At 39.8% G+C, this 19,340-nt stretch overlaps 1 long non-coding RNA gene across 1 annotated transcript in view; it reads right to left on the bottom strand.

The window, feature by feature from the left end:
- Positions 1–19,340, bottom strand: part of LOC122807672 — a 575,220-nt gene that overhangs the window by 486,743 nt on the left and 69,137 nt on the right. The window contains exon 2 of the long non-coding RNA XR_006365713.1: positions 6,896–7,139. This is a non-coding gene — a long non-coding RNA (uncharacterized LOC122807672). The remainder of the gene's footprint in view (positions 1–6,895; positions 7,140–19,340) is intronic.

Raw genomic sequence — 19,340 nt, 5'->3', positions numbered from 1 at the left:
ACTCAATAATAAAAACCTAAACTGCATTTCAAAATTTGTCTGCTTTCTCCTTTAATATTGGGGCTATGGACAAGGATTCATTCATACCTGGTGGTAAAGTTGCAGCAAGTCTTAGTTGCCATTGCAACTCTTTTTTAACCAAAATATTCTTCCAGTCATCCACTTTAGGATCCATTTCTATTACTTCCAGTATCCCAAATCTAAATTTAATATAATTCTCACATAAAAGTGTATGTCTAAATAGCGCATTAGTCTCTCTCTTACTTTTAATCTCATATGTATGCTCGTATATTCTATTTTTCCTACATAGTATCCTTTACAGAATTCACATATGGCCAAATAAATGTAAGACAATTCCCCTTCTCGAATGTAACCTTGGTTTTCACGATGTTTTCCAGTGTAATGTCTACATCACTTTTTATAAAACGACACTGACTACAATTACCACAAGGTCTTGTGCTATTGCTGACACCATGGCTTGCCTTCACCTTGTTCTCTAATAACCCTTTTACATTCCTTCCCACTCTACTAATGAAAATGGGTTCTACTCCTACCATTTTTATGATGTCCTGATTTACCCTAAAATACGTGAGGGAACTGTGTTGTATAACACATGCCCTTTCATATTTCTTGTTTTGTATAGGACCATCATAACTATTTTTGTTGGCCCAGTCTAACCCTAAAAGTGGTATAGATCTCTTACCCCACTCTGCATGTACCCCCTGCATAATATCGTCCACTAACTTATTCAGAGAACTCCTATCTCTAAACATATTACCTAAAGTGGCCAATTCTTCTTTTACATCCTCAAATTCTGAGGTCATACAGGCTATTCTAATAGCCTGTCCCCCTGACCAAACTTTTTTTCTGTGTCAAGGGATGGCAGCTGGTAAAGTGAAGAAAAACACTGGAGTGTGTACTCTTATGCCCTTTTTCTGAATATGAAATAGTGGTGTCCAAGTAATTAATACTTGACCTATTGTATTCAAAAGGTGAATTTAAGAATTCAGTAGTGTCATTTAAGTATTTTATAAATCCTGGTATCTCACACTTCATCCTTCCATAATATAAACATATCATCCAAAAACCTTCTATATAATACAATGTTGGACCAATATTTACTCTGGAAAATATACTGCAATTCCCAATCTAATAACATTATATTGTCATATACTGGGGTGCATGCTGCCCCCACTGCTATGCCTTTTATTTGTTGGAAATATTGGCCTTCAAAAAAATGTAATTGTTCTCTAATATTAGGGCCATTAATTCACACCAAATTCACATCATCATGACTTGCGGAAGACCGGCCATACAGGGTCTCCTCAAATAATTCTAACCCTTCTAGTTTCAGGATTGATGAAAACAAATCTTTTACATCTATAGTTAGAAAGGTTAATTCTTTTGACCAAATTTCTTGTTTCAAAAGCCCTAAAAAATGCCAGGAATATTTAACTAAATATGATACGTTTTCTATCACATGTTTAACCATTCTATCTACCGATGCATTCTGGAACTATTTGCTGAGACAATAGGTCACGAGGGTATAAAAGTGATTGGATTGAATGTTTTTAGTATTCTGATGAAGTCCCCGTTGTGGAGGGACGAAAGCGCTTAATATATATATAGAAACTTGCATTCCTCAGGCACTTTAGAAAACCTCAGTTTTTTTGGGAGTAGGGTGTTGAGAATCAGAAGCCTGGGAAACAGTAGTAAAAGCATCCAGCCAGACAAAAAGAAACAGAGGAACAGCAGAGGGCCTACTAGACTCCATTTGTAAGAGCTCATAGTACTTCTTCTGAACATCAGACAGTCCCATTTAAAAAACTCCATCATACTGGAAACAGTACCACCAAATTAAATCTCCTCAAAAAGAGAGTAGGACTGAAACTCTCCTTCCTCAAAACCACAGTAGAGTGGCGAAGGAATCTGGGAAGAACAAGTTAGGGACTCTTCATCAGATCAACAGAATCCTCCTCAGAAGAATCCTGCTTCCCGGCCTCATAGGAGGGATAGAAGACCAGGAGAAACAGGAACAGAATCACCCTGCGGAGGCTTGAGAGCCATAAGGGCACTAAACAAGCCTTGAGTGAAGTTCTGCCATTCACTCGGAGGATCTCTGGAAGCATGTAAAATAGGTTTAGTTTTCGGCTTCTTTCTGAGTGGGATGTCAGCCTTGAAAAATTTGAGGCTCTGACCCCTGACAGCACTCAGTAACGGTAGTCTGGAGCTGTTCCCAAACTAAAATTTGCCGAATACCCCTAGTCCCTTCAGTAATAACTAGCCATGGTTCCCCTCGTACATCTGAGGCAGACATCTGCAAACCTCCATGGATGTGCATGGCATCAGGTCCATGAAGGCCTCCGAAGTGGTTGCGGCAGAGGAATCCGAGATAGAAACCGGACGCTCATCCAGGTTTTCACCAGCCTCAAGAAAGATGTCCAGTGGAAGCAGTAGAGCTGAAAAATCAGACCCAACTTTCTTGGCCTTTTTCTTCGTAAATGACAAACCCTCAGGCCGGGAAGCTCCTTCCATGGTACCCTTAGCCAACAACTGAAGTCATTGGTTCTCAAGATAAATCACCAGGGAAGAAAGCAGATTCCTCAACATCTTAGGGACAAAGGTCTGACAAATCTTGCAAGACGTATAGTCATGAGAAACACCTAAACAGAACAAACACTGCTTGTGACAATCTTTATGGGGAATTTGTCCCCTGCACTGGCATTTCCCCTTTCTGGATGACATGAAACCCAACAACCAGATTACAAGGCAAACAGAAGATAGATAAAATCAAAACCCCCCAACAGGGCACTTATCTGAAGGTAATGTATCCGGCAGACAAATGGGCATTCAGACCAACGAATGAAGATGGCATTTTGACTGGCAACAAAGTTTTGAGAATGGTACATCTGGACATCACCTTTATGCCCTATGACATGCATGGGGAGCATGTGTGTGATGTACGGCATAACCTTTACAACCAAAAGGCTTTGGTATGTTGGCCGAATGCTGGGCTGCCCTTGGCGGGGGATCCCTATTGTAAAGAATACTGTAACAGTGATATGGAAAGACAGAAAGACATTAATGATGATCCACAGGAAGCAGAATGGGAGAAAATACCTCTGTTTGTTGAATGCCGTCTCTGCATCAAGACCCACTGGGTAAGCTGGGATTTCAGGAGAAGGGCAATAAAAGCATTTGCATTTCTTGATATTTGTGTCTTTCGGCTTTTTCCCGTTTAAGGGTCGCCACAGCGGAACTCTGGTCCGCTAATGATTGGCAGTAGATTTTTATGTACTGGCTTGCCAGGCCTAATGCATAACCTTCAACGAAGGAATGCCCATTCACACAAGTCGCCACACAGAAGACGCTCTAACTGAAAATCGAACGGGCAACGTCTAACTGTGAGGCGACAACGCTACTGCAGCACCACCACCTTTGCATTTCTTGATATAATAAAGTTAATTAGGAGGATTTATGAAGGAGTGGAGGTAAAAATCAAAGTTGGAGGGTTCCTCTCCAAGTTGTATCTGAACAGAGGAACAGGAGTGTCCTTTTTCCCTTTATTTGCGTTATACTTAGAACCACTGGCAAAGAAAATAAGGGACTTGGAAATTCAAGGATACACTTGGTACAAGTTGGCTTTATTTGCTAATGATACTAATTTTACATCGGGCAGAACCAGAAAAGGACATCTCAGTGTTCTGGAACATTATGAGACAGTTTTGAGTGTTTCTTGCATATAAAATTGAAGAAGATGGCTATAAATTATGTACCCACACATAAAATGGACAGTAATATCCAGATTTAGGGTGACATGATAAAATGTATTCAGGGGTGTGAGTTGAAAAGGATTCGGTTCTAGCAGCTAATTATACATGTTAAGAGACTAAAAAGATTATACAAAAACTGAGAAACTGGTGTCTGTCTATGAATATGGACAACAAGCTACAAGCAGCAAAATATTTGTCAAATTAGTTTTATACATAGGTCAGGCATATTTTTACCAACAAGAGAAAAAGTTGTGGACTAATTAAAGAGCTGAAAGATTTATCTGGGAGGGGAAAAGGGCACGAGTCAAGTGGGATAAGTTGATCCTTCCAATAAAATAAGCAGGTTTAGGATTATCCAATTTGAAGGGATATTTTACAGCTGCATGGTTAAGGTTCTTATACACAACACAAGCTGAAAGCTATAATTCAAAGGGGAAAGGGATTAATATGAAAACATGGGGGTTAATTCAAGAAGTAAGCAAAGAGTGGGATTCTGGATGAAGATCCTTAAGGAGAATAACAATCAATACAGAATATTATATTCATAAAGGAGAAGAAATTATACTAAGAACTAAGCCAACATAGGAATGGAAAAAGGAGATTCTGCCGATAGTGATGACTGCAATTAGACATACACATACTAGACAAGAGAGGGCTGGAATTTACTGCAGGAAGCTGGCAAAGGAACCAAGACATTGAGGAACAAATAATTAGAAAGAGAAAGGAAACAGAATGGGAACAGGTCAAGAAGTCATTTGGACTAGCTCAAAGCCCTGTCATTATAGTCGGTATCTTACAGATTGCTAAGAGGTAACCTGTGTCGCATATACAAAGCACCCCCCCAAACCATTACTGCTGTCTAGGGATTTAAACTTCTTCCCCAACATCAACAGACCAGTTTGGAGGGTCAGGTATGTTTCTCACAGGATACCTCTGCTATGGAACAGACTCCCAGTTTGGAGGGTCAGGTATGTTTCTCACAGGATACCTCTGCTATGGAACAGACTCCCCATTCACATACACAACCATTCACTGCTATCCATTTTCCAACACAACTTAAATCTATGGCTGGGAAACAGAAAATTTACCCCAGGACTGCCCCCTGTACTACTAATGGACAGGTGCTGTTCCTAACTACTTTATCCCATACATGAGTCCCCTCAAATTATCTTCAGTATGATCCCAATTATTCTCATTAGGGGTAATACAGAATTATCAACCATGGGATGAATAAGGCCCATCTACAACCAAATGGGATAAGTTATTTCAAGCCAAAAAGAGGAACTAGCTTGGCTTCAAATGGCCTGCAAGGGCAGCTAACCCAGTACTTGCCTATGACTGTAGGGTAGATTTTGCCTTTCCTATCAGGGACTGATATCAGAGTATAGGCAAAGAGAAAGGATAGGGGAATCTTAAGTGAAAGACCTGCATTGGCAGAGCTTTTAGTTGAATCTAGAACAGAAGGCGCTGTTAAAAAAAAAAAAAAAAAACAAGGAGAATATATACATGGCTCCCAAATATGCAACAAAGTGTAGAAGATTTATGATTTTTGATAGGAAGTGTTTGCACAACTACTTTTATAGCCAAAGCACACTCCAAAAGAATTTTTCCTAGGTAGATGAAAAATGTTGGAGGTGTAATGGGGAAGAAAGAGGTATCTGGGAGCACATGCTCTCAGAGTGTAATGAGTTGACAGACTTTAAAAATTCCCAAGCGGAAAGGCCACAGAAATACCTCACAAAGAGAATCCATGGCCTCCAACACCTGTCCTATGCAGACAGACTCAAATCACTATCACTCTACTTGGTATTGTACAGATTGCTTAGTGGTGATCTAGGCAACATCAGACCCTGCCTTACTAGAGATGCTCCATATCCATAAGTCTAACTCCTCGCGCATTACCCACTCAAAAGGCCTAAATCTAATATGAAACATCAACAAAGCCAGCTGGAGAGACAGGTTTATCTCCCAGAAGCTGCCCCATCTCTGGAATAGATTAAATAAAAAAAAAAAAAAATATATATATATATATATATATATATATATATATATATATATATATATAAACATACACACACACACACACACACACACGTCAAACATAGTACCACGCTGAACCTCTTCAAGCGCAATCTTGATGAGTGGATGGGAAACCACAAACTTGTCCCAGAGGTCCCACCTATGTCTCTCACTGACAGGGGCGACAGGTGCTGACTGAGGTTTCTTTTTTTGTGGATAAACTCCAGGCTAGGTTTGTAAGGGCCCCAGGGCCATTAGCCTAGTAACCTCCTATGACCCTATGATCCTACAAAGTACTCTTTGCCAGGAATCCTGGGCAAGCAAATGAGTATAACCAAGGAAATTATTTTTTGAGCAGGGATACAGGACCTGAATTGTCTAGACATAGTAAGGCCATGTTAAGTTTAGTTTGTTGGCTGCTGAAAAAAAAAAAAAAAAAAAACTAGAAAATTGAAATCAAAGTCTAAACCAACCACACTAAGTAGTGAATATTGTAACAGACAAACAAACAAGAAATAGGATCTTTATATGAGTAGGAGTAAATTATAGGAATAGTACTTGCAGAAAAATATTTTAAAGGAGGAATTCGGTTCAAGAGAAGGCAAGAACTGAACTTATGTAACGCTAGTTTGGTTTGATTATATTGTATAGAAAAAATTATGTGATGCACAATATTTGTGTAAATTTCAACTTAATATGGTTTCATTACTTTTACATAAATTTAACTTTGCCTATGTCACAAGTGGTTAATTCAATAAAGGCATCTAAAAAAATTAGTAACACACATATAACACAAACTATGGGTAATGGATTTCACCTTCCAAATTTTCAATACACACAACCACTTTACTCATGATGTCAATGGTACCAACAAAGGGAAGTGTATCAAAGAGGATTCAATGCATAAACATCAACATACATGCACAGAGGATTCCATGCATAAACATCAACATAAATGCACATATACTCAGTAAGTTGCATTTTTTAATAAACTCTGTACAGTATTTATTACATTTTTCATAATACATATGTAGCACTTTTCCAAACTCTTATCATAAAAATAAATTTATAGATAAAAAAAACACTTTTTACGACATACATACCTAAAGGAATTGTATCTGGTGTTTCATCCTCTGCATAGTGAATTAAGCAAGGACAGTCAAAATGCTCTGAATTTTTTCAATAAAAATTTTAATTCCAAAAGTTCATGAAATTAGATCATCCTTATGAAAGTTCCAATTGCTATAAAAACACTTCCGATTTTACATCAGATGCTGGCTCTGTGCGTCTGCTTGTATGGCAAGTTGAATGATGTCACCTTCCTGTGAGACATGATAAATGGAAATGCTGAAATCAAGAAAAACAAATGAACGCAGTTTAGATGTACTTAAACCAGTCATACTCAAAACAGAGTGAGATAAATATAATATACAACTGTTTAGTCAGCACAGAAGTAATGTTAACTGTGTCCATGCTAACATTCTAGGTCCATAAGTGTATACCACAAAGACAGCAAAAGACAGTTGTTTCCTTGAGGACTATTTCTTGGTTGTCACAGAGTGAAAAAATATTTTCCACTGTTATTCCTGGAAGAGACTACTGCTTCAACTAGATGCAGCTAGCACTACAAAAAAGGAAAACTTAAGGATTTATTATGCAAAGCATCAAAAAAACATTTCCACATTTCCCCTATTTCTTCATCTTCTCTCTTTGCTGGCCATCAGCAGCAATGGCAATCAAATTGGCTCACGTAACCCCCCCCCCCCATCTTACCAACTACGTCTGTAGTGAGGTGACAGCTAACAGTGGGCGACAACCTGCATAGGTAGGATATTCTGAGCATTAACATAACCACCTCAGCAGACATGGGTGTGGCATGTGCACACACACACACACTCACACACACACACACACACACACACACACACTCCTATGCCACAGTGCTGGCAAAGAACTATTTTTTACAGCCTTTGCATCACTACACTGAATTTCTACATCACTGAATTGGTATGGAGGAGGACAGGAATAAATCCTAGATGATACTTGATTCCTAGGGCTGTCAAGCAACTGTACTAAGACTAAGGCAATAATGACACAGAGATCACCTCACAGAAAAAAAAATCAAAATACTTTAGCCTCATCTTGTATAAATTAATTTTGGTGGCACACCCTTCTAAATATATGAACACTTTTTCTTGGCAGTAAACTTATTTATATTTGTTGACCAGGAATGTGTAACATAATGTCCAAAAATTCATAGCTTGTTTTCAGTAGAGGACAGGAAGAACAACTCCAGATATAATAATGGTAATGAATAGCCACTAGACAACACAACATAAATAGAAACGTTAAGTGGTATCAATGAGAAAGGTGTGAATATAAAGACTGGTTAATGGCAGAAAATAATATGTATATACAACATTAAGTCAACTATCCAGCCAGTAAGAAAACAAATGCAATACTGCGTAACAAATCAGAAACTGCACTCAGATGGTTAAGCAACTCCACAAATACAGAACTACAACTCAACAAGTATTTGAGGTCTGCCAGTAGAACAGTAGAAGGGTTCCATACTACACCAGGAAAGAGAGGCTTAAAACAACCAACAACAAAATGATTATTAGACTTCACAGCAAGTATTAAACATGAGGAGGATGCCATCAAGCTGCACACAGTCTGGTAAGGGTTGACAGTGACCACCAAGGGTGGGCATGTAACACAGTACACGAACATATGGACAAACGTTTGTTAGCTGCAGTACAGTACACATGTAAGTTCATGCCATCCTACTTACTGAAAGGAAGATAAGAAATTGTTGTGGCATGACGACTAGCAGCTTATGCTATGAGTCAAGTTAACCATCTTCTATATTTTTTTATGAACTGCTACCAGAGGATTTTTAAGAATGCGGGAAGAATACAGCAAGGAAAAGATTACAAATTAGGGGCTGTGCACAAGTGTGTGCTTTATGTATCAGAAATACCTTAGAACTGTGTAGAAGTACAAGTTTGACTGGTCTTGGTACCCAAAGTAACAATTTTACCTAGTGTGACACGCAAGATTTTAGCAGAGCCGATTGGATTCTATTACAAAAATCCCGTAGAATGACTGGAGGCAAGACACAACAATGCTCTTCATAGGCACCTTCCTACTGTGAGCAAGCATTTTGACAGGCCAGAGGCAAAGGATTTGACATGAAACTTATGCAATTGTTGAAGTACAGCCATATGATGCTTTGTGAAGCATGGGTCAAATTATTCTCTTAAATTACATCAATGTTGACATTTCTTTGACTAATGCTAGAAAAAAAACATAAGCTTGGTCCCAGACTAAAACATTTGAGATTCATGCTAAAAGTATTCTAGAATGACAGAGACACAGAGGATGAAAGATGCTTAGTAAGTGAAAACAAACCAGAGGGGATGAGGTCTACCTTCTCTGAGGTGTACAGTCAAGCTGAATTATATAGAAATGCACCATATGAAATTAACTCAGTGGTCAGCTCAATAAAACCACATAACCCATACCCAACTTCCCACTTTCTTACACACTTGTCAATACAGCATAACGGGATTGTTTGATCTCTCTCTGAAAGTATCACGCCCATAAAAAGGGCAATGTCATATGCATCAGTGTACCTTAAGTGGATTAAGCTATTCTCTGAAAATTCCAAGCCCATAACACAAGTAAACCACTATGTCTACAACTAGTAGGGTTTGGCTTTACTGGCATGAATGCATCAGTCAAGACAGAAAAATCAAAGTTAGTGGACATACGGATATTCAAGCGGCATGGCCTCTGAATGCCCTAAGGGGTTATCTGAATACAGACTTTCTGTAAAGGAAGTTTAAGGCATGACACACTATAAACTCATGTTTGCCTTTTTAAAAGTTAAGCTCTCTCTATATATAACTATGAGGCAAGCATGCATTCTGTTATACTGATCATTTTTAAATTTAAGCATGCCCTGAGCTACTTACATTAAAATCAAAACTCTTAAATGTACACAAAAAGACATTCTAATCAAGCAAAACTTTTCATCCCTTATGGTCATTTTAAATTCTGTAACGACCCATACATCTACGTTCTGGCCTACCAACTCTAGAGAATTTCACCAGACTATTTTCACTGGACATGTATTCCTCCTTTGCACTACAAGTTTACTTGGTTACATAATTTTGGTGGACGTCCTCTGTGACTCGTCTATCACACTTCAGTGTCTCCATATTTTTCAACAGGACTGATTGTGATACCTAATTACTCCTCTTCCTCGATCTGCAGCTTTGATGTATTTGTCTTGTACAGATATTTGCAACTCTTCATACATAAACATGCTCAAAAACGAAGCAACAGGACAGCTTTAATATACACTTCTGCTAACAATTCAGCAAGCTGCCTTCACTGGAAGACCAACTTTTTTTTTACGTATTCTTCAATTCACTTTGTATACTTATTTTAATGAATTCAGTTACATAATTAAGTGATTAATTCACCAACAAGCAAAATTAACACAAACACTGTACCTATAATTAAAATAAAAAACTTTTAAGATATACCACTCATACAATTTGTACCAATATTTTATATTTGAAAATTAATCTTTATTTTATCTATTTAGAAATTTATGTTTCATCTCCTCCCCTTGGTGCACAAATAGCGCCAAACATACCTCTCAACTGTACCGCTTTTCGAAGAACGTCTAGATTTTTACCTACTATTTTTTTGTCTGTTCCTCATAAAATTTGTGATTTTCTGGCAAATCCTTAAGGACTGAAGTCACTAAATGATACTAAATGAGGACAGACATTTGAGTTTTAAACTTCAGATCCTTCAGAAAATATACTAATTCAAAACCTGTTATACTAACAACTTTCTAAGTTTATAGGAGCAAAATTTAAACTCTGTCCCCATTTTTGGGCCTTTGTCCCCCCATTATTTCTGTCTTTGTCCAGATTTCTTCAATGGAGAGGTTGAAAGATATGGCGCCAAGGACTAAATACTTTAGAAATGTTCATGGAAATGATTCAGAAAGCTGAAAGTGTGATGACACTGTTGGAGATGTGTCACCCTACGTTTAGTCTGTCATACATGGATTTACTTACTACGCATCCATACTTAATCCCATAAACAGCCATAGAAAGCTGGCATGTGAAAAATCGTTTTAAGTTTCAACACTACCATTTAATTTAAAATTTACTTCCCCACAATATCATTTTGCACAATCTACATTTACCATGTGGATACATTCTCAACACAAATGGAGCTTTAGATAACACAGCAGGTGTCATTTTAAAACACAAAAGGCCTAGAAAAAGAAAGAAGTGAGCTAGATAAAATTCTAACCAAGTAAGACTCACAAAACAAGACATTCCACTGTTTATTTTCAAAATTATTTCACAAAACCCAGAAAAGGTAGTGTACTGTACAACACATTAAGTTTTTATTTTGAATTAATTTCAATGCTATTCTCTTTTCTCTCAACTTCATTCCAACAAAACAATTACTTCCAAACATTTCATATACACGAGAGTCAAACCTAGCCTCTGCTTTCTTTTTAGCCTCCTGTAAAATCTTTGCAATAACTCCTCATGAATAGCTTTCCCCAACTTCTCCATGAAGCAGACAAGATCTTGGTTTGACTACTTTATCAGCTATTTCATTTATCAGTATTTGCATTGGGTAACTACAGTAGGGCACTGATCCACATAGACATTTTTCAGATTCATCCTAGGAGCACAGTTTAGTTAATTAACTTGCTAAGAGCAGATCTACAGCCGAGACAAAGGGCATCCTGGGCAATCCCCATTCAGTTCCCCCCTCAGCCACAGCTGAAGGCCAATAGCATGCAGTATGTAGGGCAAAAAAATACACCCTCTCAAACTCCCTACTGGCTTGCACCCAAGGCAGCCACCTCCTTTGTCACTCCTAAGCCATGCCGGCTGACAGATTCAGTGAAAACTTCACCCCTCTGTCCAGCCCATCAGTAAATCGGGACATCCCCAGTACTTGCCCCCCTTCCCTTATCTTTAGGGAACAGATCATCATTGCCCTCTCAAAGGCAAAAAATACAGCCTCCATGGGGCCTGATAACATCCCAGGCTGCATCCTACATTAATTCAGGCATAAACTTGCAGCACCATTAAGCACCCGATTCAACCACAGCCTGAGTACTGGCTCCACTTCATTAACAGGGACATTGGCAACCTACAAACACTCAATGTCACAAAGTTTGGCTTTGTCAAGGGGAGGTCATATCTGTTAAATCTGGCCGACGACTGAGACAGTCACCAAAGCCATGGACAAGGGAAAGACTGTGCACACCACCTACCTTGATCTAGCCTTTGACACTATTCCCCACTCCATAATAGATAAACTCTCTCAATTAGGCATCAATCCCTATGGGTAGCAAACTGGATCACTGATAGAACCCACCTAATCAGAATAGTGAAAGCCACCTCAAGCAGTAGACCCCTAATGATCGACGTACCCCAGGGATTGGTCTTGGGGCCTCTGTTATTCAAGATATACTTCTCCGAGGTGCAGGCCAAACCCAGTGAGCTATGGCAGACCAAGTTTGCAGATGACTGCAATCTCGGCGCAGTCATAAATTCCCCAAGTGATGTGGACATCCTCCAAGAGTGTCTCACTCAAACAAACGACTGGTGCCAGAAACAGGACCTCAAGCTGAACACCAAAAAATGCATCATCCCCTTTGCGGAGAGTGACGTCCCCACATATCACATTAACAACAATGTCCTAAGCACACAATCAGTAGTGAGGGATTTGGGCATCTAGACTTTTGACCACCATGTTGCTTCCGTTGTATGGAAAGCTTTCTACATGGCCTACCTCATAAGTAAGGGTATCTCATTCAGGGACAAGGAGGTCATAACATCCTTGTATTATTCCCTTGTATGGCCAATTACCTCGCAAAACACATGCAGCAGCTGGAGAGAGCACAGCGGTTCCTCAACAGGAGAATCCGGGACTTCAAACATCTACCCTACACAGATTGTCCCTCTACTTAGTTTCATAGAGACTCTTCAGAGGTGACCTCTGTCTGGCATACAAAGCAATCTCAGACCCCACCTTAATGGGACTGCTGCATATCCGCAAGTCAAGCTCCACTCAAGTAACCCACACGCGCAACTTCAACCTAGTCTGTGACATCAATAGGACTTGTTGGTGGGACAGATGTGTCCCAGAGACCACCCCCCCATCTGTGGAACAGACTCCCTCTCCACATCAAGCAGAGCACCTCATTCTCCCTTTTTAAAGTGCAACCTGGATAATTAGATGGAAAACAGAAAACACACCTCTGGGATTCCACCTGTGTCCCTGCTGGACAGGGGCTTTGGGTGCTGACTTGGCTAAAATCTTGGCTAGGCTTATAAGGGCCTCAGAGCCAATAGCCTAGTAACTTCCTATGATCCCATGCTTTGTCTCAGACTCCCATAGAAGGCAAATGGTGGCTGAAGGAATCACACCATGGACTACACAATAGGTCAATGGCTTAACCACCTCTGGTAGCGGTTTCAGATTTTGTATTCTCACTTTGCCTTCAATTTGTAAACCTCGCAGCCTTCAGCGGTTTCTGCCACAAAAGTAGTTTGTTTTTGCTTTCTATCCAACATTTCATTTTTTTCTCTGTTACTGGGTAACCAAAATCTATCTGAACTACATAAAACTTGCTTCGGAATCTGTTGCTATCTTTTGCCTATTAACAGCTCAGCTAAGAAAGTCAGTTCCTGCTCATATTCCTACACTTCAAGAGAATAATCCATGTAGCCAACGCTACAGCTCTTTTCATTACGTTTCACCATCTTGATGGTTTTCTCCATTTAACCATTAAGTATTCAAAAGCTTTGAGAAAGCGTATTCATAGGGCTCCGTCCCAGGACATCACATCTCGGTTTACAAAACAGACTTGTCTTTTGTACAAGGAATAAATCATTAGTAATAAGACTGACAACCACTTATCGACCCATGTCTGGTAAAAATCAGCTGTGAAGGATTACACAAATTCAAATCCAGAGAAGTGTTCGGCAATGCACCAGGTGTACGGATAACAAACAACAAAACCAAGAGCCAACAAGACCACCACTAAACTCCATAAAATAAAATAGAAAATGAAACAAAGACAAAGCAATTCTTCAGAGACCAAATGGGCAACAGCTTTTACCATAATCAAAACAAAGGACTTCTTCAGACCAATTATGACCCGCACCATCAATCTCTCATAGATCCACAAGACAAGACATTCCAAAGCCACTGAGTGTTATAACCATTCACACCTTGCACCCTCACCTCATGCTACACCTCTTTTCTACAAGAGAGAGTCATACAGTCAATGGAACAAACAAACACTCACCCAATCATCCACGTTATGTTTAAAAGGAAGGTAGAGGAAGACAGTGAGTCACACTACTTAAGCAGGGGAAGGTTATTCCTGAAGCTTAGGAAGTGCTGTGTTATAAACCTGCTCTGTCAGCGTTTTATTTATCTGTTTTTAAAAGACTAAGGTGTCTGGTTCTAGTCTTGGTGGAAATATTGGGACTTGTGAAGATACAGGAGGGCCCAAGATAACCCAGTTTCTAATGACACTGTAAACACTAAAACCCATGAAATCTGATGCCTACAGCAAATCATAACAGAAAAATCAAATTAGCACATAACACAATATATGTCAAAATGTAATAGTTAATGAATGAATGAACAAATATATTGCTAACTGCATCAATTAGGGCAGAAGTTGCCCCCAATGAATGCTAACAAATCTTATTGATCAAAACACTGCTTCCATCAAGTGCTGCTCTTTATACCGCACAATGTGACCTTTCTGAACGTGTCACAGGGTGTTTATGCAAAGCTTTTCACGTAAAAACATTTTCCAAACAGCCAAATTGACATTGGAAATCCTCATAAACAACTTACAACTGCCCAAATAAAATGATTACATGTGACACAAGAGACTAAATTTATCACACTACACAAATTACAGTCATGATATTTCACTACAGCATAAATTAGACCAATATTAGCATTTAACAAGGTATATAGTTCCTTTATGCCCAAGTGAAAAAAACTGTAAAACTTTATGATGAAACTAACATTTACTTAGTAAAATTACATTTGACAAGCATTTAAAAATATATTTCCTGCATCTAACCAAAAATAAAATGAAAAAAAAAATGCATCTATTCATCTTTCTGCTTTAACAGTAGTCTCGTACTATCCAGTTAGTCTTAGACTCTGAGCAGTTAATGAACTGTTTCCTTTATTAAAAAGGTATATGATTTGACCCCCTCCACAATTATCCGCCAACTGTCTGACTCTGAGCAAGTCATTTAACGAGTGTGTGCTCCTGGGTCACCCTGGAAAGAGAAAACTTTGCACAGTAAGCTTACCAGTTAAATAAATGCAAATTAACAAATCCCTGTCACAAAGAAATCACACAAAGCTTGAACTTTTTTCTGTGCTTAACCCTTGCTATCCCGCTAAAGGCTGACTGCTAGCAAATTGCTGGCTTAACTTACTCTCTAGTCTCCTTGTCATACCAGACACAAGTATGGTGAAACAAATCCACTCCAGAAATTAAACACTAAACCACTTTACTATTCGGAAAAAAAAAAAAAAAAAAAAACACTACTCAAAACACACTATCCCAATATGCTTCTATCATACTGTAAAGATACCTAAACCTTAATACTGTACAATTCACAAAGAACGACTACAAAATTTTACCAGTATAAATAGTTTACTCAGCATACAGTAGCTAATCAGGTTCTGTACACAAACTGGATACTACTACTCCTCACCCTCTTATCTAGTTACCTCACTATCTGCCAAAAATGCTTGACTACTTTCCCTTCGCAAATTTTGTATATTACATACAATGAATTTTGTATATTACATACAATGTTCCAGTCTGTTTTATAAGATGCTATAAAGAGATCATTCCTCACATCAGCCTATTCTGTTTTTTACATTTCTCCTCTTACTACCCTATTAGCATATTCCTAATATAAACTTTACCTGCATTCTCTCATTCATAATTTCAAAGTTTCACCCTTCATTTCTCAATTTATAAGCACAACCCCTATTACGTTATCTGTTATATATATTTATTACTGCTTGGTGTAACTCATTCTAAGCCTTTTAGTTTAAGCACCTGGGCTTCAGACCAGTTTTACATTAAGAAGGTTTGTGGTCTGTACTGTAGTGGCAGAACAGGTAGCTTACATCCTTCTAAGTTGGGAACTGCTGATTGAGGGCTCAGTGTCTGTTATTCTAAAAGTGTATTAATTCTGGTTTAAGCACTTGGGCTTGAGGCCAGTTATTTTACATTAAGAGGGTTTGTGTTCTGCACTCTTGTGGGAGGAGAGGCTGGACTCTGTCCTTCTGAGCTGGGAATTTCTGGTTAAAGGCTTATAGTGCCTGCATATTTGAACTGCTTCTTACTGAAATTGGTACACCTTGTTTGCTGTAGCATAGACTAGATCCAGGCCTGCTGAATCTAGCTTTGTTTGTATAACTTGAGCACTAATCCAGGCATTCTTTAAAGTATTCAGTTGTATTTATTACTGCTGGTAGTAACTTGATTAAAGTGTAGCTATCATTTCTAAGTCTTTTGGATTAAGCACTTGGGCTTCAGACCAGTTGTTTTACATTAGGAAGGTTTGTGGCCTGCACTGTGGTGGCAGGACAGGTAGCTTACATCCTTCTAAGTTGGGAACTGCTGATTGAGAGCTCAGTGTCTGTTATTCTAAAAGTGTATTAGTTCTGGTTTAAGCACTTGGGCTTCAGGCCAGTTATTTTACATTAAGAAGGATTGCGGTCTGCACTCTTGTTCATAGGTTCATAGGTTCATACTAGGCTATCTACCCTAGGGCATTTATAAGCCTAGCCAGAGTGTGTTTGGCTTTCGCCACCCATTTTAAATTAATTTTGCTATGCCTTTTTTGAGGTTAGTATACTGTGCCTCTGTCTAACAGTGACACAGAAGTGATAGCCGGGGTAAACCTACGATCTCCCATCCACTCATCAAGATTCCTCTTGAAGAGAGTCAGTGTGGGACTCTGCCTAACCTGGACTGGGATTTTATTCCAGAGTGAAGGGAGCCTCTGGGTTATGAATCTGTCCCTCCAGCATGTCCTATTTATTTCAGTGCTGAGGTTCAAGTCTCTCGGTAGCGCAGCTCGATGGGATTTGGATTTTCTGAGGTGCAGCATGTCCATTAATTCGGGTTGGACATGGCTTTATACGTCAGGCACAGATCGCCTCTGAGCAGGCTGTATGCCACTGAGTAGAGCTGGAGTTTCTTTAACTGGGCAGCATATGGCATCTGTTTGAGCCCTTTGATCCTCTTGGTGAGGTACTTTTGGGGTCTTTCCAGTTGCTGCAGGTGTCTGGTAAGGTACATCCCAAAGGGGCATTGTACTCAATTATGGGCCTGATGAGGGATGAGTAAAGAGGTACGATGACCTCCCCTGATCTAGATGTGAATCCCTTCATGATTAGGTGAGCTATATAAAATGTTTTTCTAACCACTTTGGCCATGTGGTTGTCAAATGAGAGATTGCTATCAACTTGGGTCCCCAGGTCCCTAATGACTTCTTCTGTACTTAATGGATTACCACCTATGTGGTAATTTGTGGGCACTTTGTTTTTGCCAAAAGGGATGACTATACACTTTTTGGCGTTTAGCTTGAGGCCATGGCTCTGGCACCAGTTGTCTGTTTCTATGAGGCCCTTTTGCAGGATGCTTGTGTCGGCTGGAGAGTTTATTATGGCGCCCAGATTGCAGTCATCTGCGAACTTGGTCAGCCACAGTCCTTCCGTGTTGGTCTGTACCGCCGAGAAATATATACCGAAACAAGAGAGGTCCCAGGACTGAGCCTTGTGGGACGCCACTTGTAACTGGTTTGGAGTCTGACATGGCTCCAGCAATTCTAACCATGTGGGTTCTGTCCTTGAGCCAGTTTGCAACACATCTAGTGACATAGGGGTTTATATTTAAGCTGGTGAGCTTATCTATAATGCCCGAGTGGGGTATTGAATCAAAGGCTTTTGAGAGGTCCAGGTAGGCTGTGTGGACCACCTTCCCCTCATCAATGGCCTTGGTGACTGTTTCAAAGAAATCGACCAGGTTTAAGAGGCAGGATCTGCCCTTAACAAAGGCAAACTGGGTAGGATCCAGTGTCTGTAGGTCCCCAATATCTTTATTTATGAGGTCCATGATGATCCTTTCCATAGCTTTGCAGACCAAGCTAGTCAGGCTTATGGGGCGATAGTTTCCAGGATCCGTTGAGGCACCACCTTTGTGGAGAGGGACCACTGTTGCTGTACGCCACTCTTTGGGTACATATCCTGTAGTAAGGCTAAGATTGAACAGTAGTTTTATGTTTGGGTTTAGCTCTTCTTGGAGTTCATGTAGGACGAGCCGGGACACCATCTGGTCCCATTGATGCTGTGTTTTTGCTTTGGAGAGGGCGGCTCTTACCTGAGCATCTGAGATGTCAGGGGCAGCACTCTGTTGGGATAGATATTTGTCCTTTTGGTGGGGAGAGGGAGAAGTTTGCACTGAACCTGTCAGCTAGGATGTTGGCAATGTCTGTGGGCTTGGTGTATTTTTTGTCATTTTGGACTAATTCTGAGCATATCTGGGAATTCCCACCTAGGTTCCTAACATAACTAAAGAAAGCCTTGTGATTATCCTTAGTGTCCTGTGCAATTTTCTCTCGAAGCTGGCCTTAGACGATTTTATGAGTGCCCGTAGTTTTTTGCTAATACTGATCAGAGATGCCTTCCCTTTTTGGGATTTTGCTCTATCATGTAGTAGCTTCCTCCTTCTATTGTATAGTTTGTTTATGGCTGGGGTCCACCAGACAGGACGTCTGCCTTTGGAGGATTGGGTCTTGGTTTTATTTGGGATTGCATGATCCATGCATTCCTGGAGGTGTTCATAGAATGCGTTTATAAAGGATTGGGCGGTCTGGGCCGTATTTTCCACAGGCCTGGGGGCTTTGAAGGATTTTGCCTCGGTTTTGAGGCGTGTGAAATTTGCTTTAGAGAAGTTTTTCACTGTGGTTTTCTGGGCAGGGGGTGGGGTCGGGATGTGAATATCCAGTGAGATTAGTTTATGGTCTGATCTTACCAGTGAGGGATACACTTCTGGTCTGGAGCATAGTGTCCCCGTGTTGGTGATGATCAGGTCCAGTATGTTTTCCCCTCTTGTGGGAGTGGTAACAAGTTGTTCCATAGCATTTGAGTTTATAAATTCTAGGAACCTTTGGGCTAGGGTGTTGGAGCTAGAGTAATGCTCCCAGTCTATGTTTGGGTAGTTGAAGTCGCCCAATATAATGGTGTTTGGAGAGACCTTCATATTGTGGGAGGAGAGGCTGGACTCTGCCCTTCCGAGCAGGGAATTTCTGGTTAAAGGCTTATAGTGCCTGCATATTCTAACTGTTTCTTACTGAAATTGGTACACCTTGTTTGCTGTAGCATAGACTAGATCCAGGCCTGCTGAATCTAGCTTTGTTTGTATAT

The sequence above is a fragment of the Protopterus annectens genome, chromosome 7.part1 (assembly GCF_019279795.1).
Source record: "Protopterus annectens isolate FY-2018-M chromosome 7.part1, PAN1.0, whole genome shotgun sequence".
NCBI lineage: Eukaryota > Metazoa > Chordata > Ceratodontiformes > Protopteridae > Protopterus > Protopterus annectens.
The sequence above is the reverse complement of the archived record's forward strand: the minus strand, read 5'-3'. Positions and strand labels throughout refer to the sequence as shown.